Genomic DNA, 8545 nt, shown 5'->3' with positions numbered 1-8545 from the left:
CCCTAAGCCTTTTATAACATTTCAAAATGCCTTTTGTAACTTCTATTTAAGTGTTTATTAAAATAATTTACTAAAGTGTTATAAACCCTAAACCCTAAACCTTAAACCCCAAACCCTAAACCCTATACCTTATACGCTAAAACCTAAACCCTAAGCATTATGAATTTTTTTTCTTGCTCAAAAACATCTTTAAGGAGTGGGGAAAAATTGATTATGAATACATTACTAGCCTGGAGGGGACCATCATAGAGGCTTGTTCATGTGACATGCCATATGATAGTGAGTGGAGGACTTCAATGGATCTTCATGAATGGGTTATCCAATAGAAATTCACATCAACATCCTAAGAGGTCTCAGCGGAAGCAAGTTCTAGTGTAAGGACTTCGTCACAAAAGATGAGACTTCATTAGTAAGAACTAGCATGGGCACTTGCCACAGTACTAGTATCGACAACAACTAAACCCAAACCTAAATCCTAAACCATAAAACATAAACCCTAGCCCTAAACACTAATAATTTTATAACGTTTTAAAATACATTTTGTAACTTTTTAAAGTGTTTATTAAAAGCATTTAATAAAGTGTTATATCCCTAAACCCTAAACCTTAAGAATTTTATAACATTTTAACAAGAGTTTTGTAACTTTTATTTAATTTTTTATCAAAATAATTTACTAAAGTGTTATAAACCCTAAACCCTAAGCCCTAAACACTAAACCATAAATCCCAAACCCTAAACCCTAAACCCTAGAACTTATGAATTTTATGATCTATTAAAAATAATTTTGTAACTTTTATTTAAGAGTTTATTAAAAGAAATTACTAAGGTGTTATAAAATCTAAACCCTAAACACTAAACACTAAACCCCAAACCCTAAACCTTAAACCCTAATCATTTAATAACATTTTAAAACGTTTTTTTGTAACCTTTTATTTAAGTGTTTATTAAAACCTCTTAATAAAGTTTTATAAACCCTAAACCCCAAACCCTAATCGCTAAATCCTAAACACTAAACCCTAAATAATAAACCTTAAACACTAAACCCCATAAACTAAAACCTAAACCGTAGGCATTTTATAACATTTTTAAAAGCGTTTTGTAACTTTTATTTAAGTGTTTATAAAAATAATGTACTAAATGGTTATAAACGTTAAACCATACACCTTAAAACCTAAACCCCAAAACCTAAACCCTAAACCCTAAACCCTAAACCCTAAGAATTTATAACAGTTTAAGAAGAATTTTGTAACCTTTATTTAAGTGTTTATTAAAAGAATTTAGTAAAGTGTTATAAACCATAAACCCTAAACACAAAACCCTAAACACTAAACACAAAAACTTAAACTCTAAACCCCAAAACCTAAACCCTAAACCCTAAAACCCAAACCCCAAACCATAAACCCTAAATTGCAAACCCTAAAACCTAACCATTTTATAACATTCTAAAAATTGTTTTGTAACTTTTATTTACCAAAATGCTTTAGACCCTAAACATTAAACCTTAAACCTAAACCCAGAACCCCAAACCTTAAACCCTAAACCCTAAACCCATAATCCCTAACCCTAAACCCTAAACCCTAAACCATAAACCCTAAACCCTAAACTGTGAACATTAAACCCTTAACCCTAAGCATTTTATAACATTTTAAAAATCGTTTCGTAATTTTTATTTAAGTGTTTATTAAAAGAATTTACTAAAGTGTTATAAACCCTTAACGCTAAATTGTAAACCACAAACCCTAAACCCTAAACGCTAAACGCTAAACCCTAGTTATTTTATAACATTTTAAAAAACATATTGTAACTTCTATTTAATTGTTTATTAAAATCATTTGTTGAAGTGTTATAAACCCTAAAATCTAAACACCAAACCCCAAACCATAAACCCTAAACCCTAAACCCTAAGCATTTTATAACATCTTAACCAAAATTTCTAACTTTTATTGAAGTGTTTATTAAGAGGATTTACTAATGCCTTATAAACCCTAGACTCTTAACCCTAAACCCTAAGCAATTTATAAAATTTCAAAAAGTGTTTTTTTAACTTTTATTTAAGTGTTTATTATAAGAATTTACTAAAGTCTTATAAATCCTAAACCCTAAGCATTTTATAGCATTCTAAAATGAGTTTTGTAACATTTACTTAAGTTTTTATCAAAACAATTTACTAAGGTGTTATAAACCCTAAATCATAAAAATGAAACCCTAAACTATAAACCCTAAACCGCAAAACCTAAACCCTAAACGCTAAACCCTAAGCCTTATATAACAATTCGAAAAGCATTTTGTAAATTTTATTTAAGTGCTTATTAAAACAATTTACTAAAGTTTTATAAACCCTAAACCCTAAACCCTAAACCCTAAACCTTATACCCTAAAATGTAAACCCTAAGCATTTCTTAACATTTTAAAAAGTTTTTTGTAACCTTTTTTACGTGTTTATTAAAAGAATTTGCTAAAGTGTTATAAAATTTAAACCCTAATCCCTAAAACCTAAAACCTAATTAATTTAAAACATTTTAAAGAGTGTTTTGTAACTTTTATTTAAGTTTATATTAAAAACATTTACTAAATTGTTATAAACCCTAAACCCTAAACACTAAATCCTACGAATTTAATAACATTTTAAAAACTATTTGTAACTTTTATTTAAGTGCTGATTAAAAAAATTTACTAAAATTTTATAAACCCTAAATCCTAAACCCTAAACCCGAAACCCTAATCCCTAAACCATAAACCCTAAGAATTTAATGAGTATCTATAATAAGGGAAGACCACACTTGCGTATGTAAGTGTAGGAGGGAGAAAATTGTGGTACATGAGATACCCCGACCTTTGTTTTTCCACCCTTCTTCATAAACCTGTTTCTTTTCATTTATTTTTCTTAATAACTCATCGAGGCTCATGGGATGAATGCATTATGTGTAATATGTAGCAGCAGATACCCCCTTAAGGTGGAGAAGGACTGATGTCATTCTTGTGAATTTGCGTTGTAACTCTTTGCAAATATATAATTATTAAATTGTAATTTTCACTTCATTGATCTCATTGTGATGCTATTTGGATTTATATGCAGGTTTCTTTCATTTTTCTTTTTACAAAAAGTAAAAAGGAATATTTACCCACTTCCATATCATGGGGATACTTGCATACCATATGAAATGCATATCTCTAAGCTTGAGCATAATTTACGGTATAAGTGAAGGAAGAATATACATAGAAAACAAGCTTCTAGACTTTACTATGGTTGTATGGATACTCGTAATGGCATTTGAGCTCGCTAATGCACCAATAACATTCCATAGATTGATGAATGATGTATCAAGATATTATCTGGCTTATTTTTTCATTGTGTATTGCGATATCATTCTCCTCTATATCAAAATACGAACATAACAGTTATAGAATCTCAAAGTCGTATTATGAAAATATGTAAGGCAGAAGAAACCTTTGATGAATTTCAAGAAGAGTTTATTTTCCATGGACTTCGTAACTTGCCTCGACTATATGGTAGGTGTAGATGGATTGTATATCAACCTAGAGATGATACAGGTCATAAATTGAGTGGTCAATGCCAACCTATCTCAGTGACAAATTTGAAGTCTACATCACATTACTTTGACATATCATTGTGTTTCAATTCCTTAACCAAGGAAAATGCAGACAATAAATGGGAAGATGAACAACAATATTTTGATGAAGCCATGACACAAATCTATAATGAACTTTTGGTGATAATGTTAGAAAAATTTCCATTACAAGTGGAGCTTGATATTGATATGTAGCAAGGGAGGAATTCTTAGTGGTGCAAGAAACACTTAAAAGGTACAAGAAGCACTCGAATAATATTCTTTGAAGTGATGATCAAATATCCAACCATAAGGAGTGGATACAATGTAGTGGCACTATGTCTTAGTTGAGGAGGTGTATTATAGCGATTATTTAAACAACAATACTAAGTACATAGACTCAAGTACCACCACACGATATGGTACCCCCCTTGATCTAACTATGATGGAACCTCACTCAAGGTCATAGGGTTGGATTTACCTAGGAATGAGTGGAATTATGCCAACGAATATTCCCTATGGTAATATTCCACATGGCACCATGTGGGTGCCACGAGACATGATTATGAAAACCTACAAAATGAATATGGAAACACTAGGGGAACATAAATTTTGACCCCAAAATGTGAATAGAGAAGATACATATTTTTTAGACCCCATTCTCATAATCACACACTAGTAGTTGAGTCAACCTAGTATCCAGCTCCTTAGGCTTAATTGGTAATGGGGTATGTTACATATATGATTGTTCAAGAAGATCTGTTTACACCTTAGAAATTGAAATGGATCCTTGGCTATGTAGAAAATCTAGTATCTTGAAGAGGGTTTTCTCCTCTACTTCCATTTCATCCAATTCTTCTATGATTACCAAAAAAAATTGTCTCCATTGTGATTTATTCCAACATTATCTCTACATCATGTATTTCAATCTCTATATCCATTGTGCCTTGCATTGTATTATATGGGTTTTTCCTTTTCCTTGTAGAAGTGTGTTGTATGGGCTTGGGTTGTGGTCCTAAGGATTCCTCAGTGTGACCTTTGATCCTGTTGTAGTGGATTTTTCTCTGCTACGATTTCAAATTTGTTTTTGGACAGAAGGGGCTCCTTGCAGTTAGGGTTTTGGGGCCTAGAGTTCCTCCTCGTTCTAGCCAATTGATGAAACCTTTTTTATTATTTCTTATGATTATCCACTTCAACATGGGGGGGATCGATGAGGGGTAAATCCGTATAGTGGTAGCCATGTTCATGGCAGCTTCTACAACAAAAAGGGATATCGTTATAATCAATTGGTTGGATGATATCATAGTGATTGGGGAAGATAAGTATGGATTATGATGGTCACTCTAAGACATTCATGTACACACATATCCTAGAATATGCAATGCACCTCTTTGATTTGGTTATTCCTGACACTTTCACATAGTTTCCAATGATATTGCCAATTCCCACTATTTCCCATATAGGAGCAGGCAAAAACATTTCTTTGTCTGGGATGAAATGAGGCATCCAAAACAAGATGAAGAGAATTGCATTTTTAAGAAAATAAGGCCTATTCATAACAACCTTTGAACAATCCTCTAAATTGATGAATATCATCATAAGAAAACCTTTGCTCCAATCTACAAATCAACATTCACTTTTGGCTTCCATTTAGCATTGATCCATGAGGCCAGATCTTGATTTCGTGGCTAACCTCCAATAAATTTGAAGATTAATGTGTGGCCTTGAATGGATTTTATGTGCTCCAGGATTTTATCTTACTTGACCTTATATATGCCATTTTGAAGGACATTTGGAACACAATAGATTGATATATTGTTTTTCCATGTAGTGCCCAAGATTGGGGCATATTTTTGACCTACTTGTGATGAATTTTAGTGGGGGGATTGATGAGGTGCTACCTCCACCACATTCTTCCTAGAATTAGCCTCTCACGATACTACACTCTGGTAGGAGGGGACACACCCCCTCCCCTAGATGAGGAGACCATAGGTTGATCAGAATCATGTTAAAAATGAAGTCCTAACAAAATATTAGAGTGAGGTGTGGAAAATTTTCAAAGGTTTTAGGGTTTTTGTTATCACCAAAAAATGATCACCTAGCCATTTCTAACTAGGTGGATCAAAATACACCTTGCAGGATTTATTTTACCATAGTAAAATCACTTTCACCATGGGAAATAATTTAGCAAACCATTTTAATTAAATTATTTCTCGTTTAACAAAAAAACCTAAAAAACTAAAAAAAATCATGGGAATAATTGAATAAATCATTATTTATAATTTTCTCTACGAGTAATTATTAAATAATTGTTTGATAATTATTCCTTGTCACATTTGACTAAATTACCTAGGAATAATTAACTAAATCATTATTTATTTATTATTCTTTAATTCTATTATTGGAATAATTGTTAAATCATTGTTTAATAATTATTTCAATTTCACGCCATTCTTAATCCTTGAAAAATAATTAATAAATCATTTCATTTGTTAATTATTTCTAGATAAAGATATTTGACCATTTTGAATATCTTTTCCGTCTCCAAAAAATATAATAAATTATTCCTAATGGTTAGATCTTGATTTCCTCAATATTATTTTATTATTTTCCATTATCAAGATCAACCCAATACTTTGTTATAAATAGGAGGTTTTTCCATTCATTCTTCACCATGATCGTTATCATTTTCACCATTATTGTCTCCTTTCACTTGAGCTCCCATTTTAGTTCTACACATTGTTTTGGGCTTTTCACACATTGAGAGAGATAATCGATTACAGAAGCATCAAGGACACAAAATGACCCATCATATGGAGGGGATTTGCAGACCCTTTTGTGGATCTGCTTCACCAAGTGTTATCAATAAAGATTTATTATTCATTTTAAAATATATTTTCATTTGGGTTATTACATTGGATATATATTTTTGCTTACACTTTAGATATATAAGAATAAAACTAGAAAAATATACATTATAATTAAGATGTTCCTCATCATAATACTGAAAATCTTCCCCTTCACTATCCAAATTCTCCTTAACAAGTTGCATTTCCCCTTGGTGACATGTTCCTTCCGTAGGACCAACTGACTCCTCAAGGGTTGTGATAACCAAATCTTCCACCAAAGAAACAAATGCACCAATGAGAGTTGTTTATTTATTTACAGACTTATGGGGTAGAATAGAAGCAACATGGAGTAAACCAAGAGCTCTCACAAACTGAATAGTAATCAGTAAGCTAGTCTAGATTTGATCCTAAGTAGCCTCAAATTCTTGTCCCATACTAGGATGATAAGTTTCCTCTCTCTAAGGAGTATGAGTTGGAGTGGAAAATGGGGACATTACTACCTTGTGCGAAAGTATGTTTGTTAGGATGTGGTGATTTATTAGTCATAAAAATGAAACTTCCCTCTTTCTAGTGCCAAAATGTTGATGGTGTTGGATCCCATCAACATGCAAGGGGGTCTCCCTGATGAAAAGTCCCAATTAGACTTCACACCATTGTGAATAGGATCCCTTCCAAAATTATGGCCCGATTGCCATGATTCTTAAAAATTTTCCTTAGCTACGATGGTTAGCACAAATTATTAATATGCATGTCTTTTGAATGAACAAGTGAGTATGCCTTATGGAATGTTCAGTTGTAGAATATATCAAGGTTCTTTCACTAAAGGGAAAATAAAATCGTGCCTTCAAGAGAAGAGTAACCGTACTAATATAGTAAATACACACAGGCACATATATATGAAAGAATCATTGATCAACTAGCAAAATACTTCACAAAGAAGAAATGGTCATTAAAACAAGTACAACACACCTTCAACAAGATACACACCAAAGCCATTGAAATAGTTCAATTTATTTAGGGCATATGAGAACAACATATATCACAAACATTCAAAGAATATTCTTATAACATTTATGAAACACAAATGAAAGTGTGATCGCTTAATGAGCTTCAAGTATTAAGAAAATGTTCCAAGATACATTGGTGCAATGAACACCACTATCTCCAATAGTGGAGTGTAAGAGCTTTCACTTTCTCCTTCAAAGAACTATCTTCATCTCTAATACCTAGTGGGATGAGCCAATGGGAAAAATCCTTTTCTTGAGCTATGAGGGTGTATATACAATAAATGGGGTGACTTTTCAACTCCCTTGTGACTCCTGGGCTTTCCTCATGACTCTTTAAATTCTACATGACCTTTCAAATTCTATGGGTGACTCTTGGACTTTCAATTTACATTAAATTTCTCATATTATTAAAAACTACATAATTACATCCACAAATGATGTGGCACATGAGGACTCATTTGACACCTTGAATTGACATTTTCAGAAGACATGAATTGATACTGATGACATCGACATAATGACGATGTGGAAATGTCAAGCCACTCTTCATGCTATTATCCTTTTGTCTTCTTGAGAGATGGTTTATGCCCTTTATCTTCCTCTTTTGTAAGTCTTGAAGATAGTTCCCCTTCATCTTCTTATTTAAGAGTTAGCTTTATCTTTCAGCTTCATAGGTGTCGTCTAGCATGGTCTGCTTCTTCTTCTGCTCCATCATCATCCTGTAATGACAAGATATAATACCTACAATTGAAAACCACTCATGAGAATATGACAATGTTGTTATAGGCCCAAATTCCTTCTAATAGTTTTCTACCAACTATGCTTTCAAGTCTATTTCCATGGCCCTTTTGTTTTATTAAAGAAATCGCTGCAAAATATGTCGATTTCAGCCTTAAGCCCTTGTTATTGGTGCTCTAATATTTTATATTACATGACCTCGTATCTCAGGTTTTGAAGGAATTTTTGAATAGAGTGGCTTGATATATTGTTTTTCCATACAATACATAAGATTCAATCATATTTTTGACCTCCTTGTGATGAATTTTCTAGTGGGGGGATTGATGAGGTGTTTTTGTCGCCACCTTCTTCCTAGACTTAGCATCTCTAAATACTACATTGT

The sequence above is a fragment of the Pinus tabuliformis genome, chromosome 2_1 (genome assembly GCF_031772625.1).
Source record: "Pinus tabuliformis cultivar Carrire ecotype Pingquan chromosome 2_1, CPIR1, whole genome shotgun sequence".
Taxonomy (NCBI): domain Eukaryota; kingdom Viridiplantae; phylum Streptophyta; class Pinopsida; order Pinales; family Pinaceae; genus Pinus; species Pinus tabuliformis.
This window is presented reverse-complemented; position numbering follows the sequence as displayed.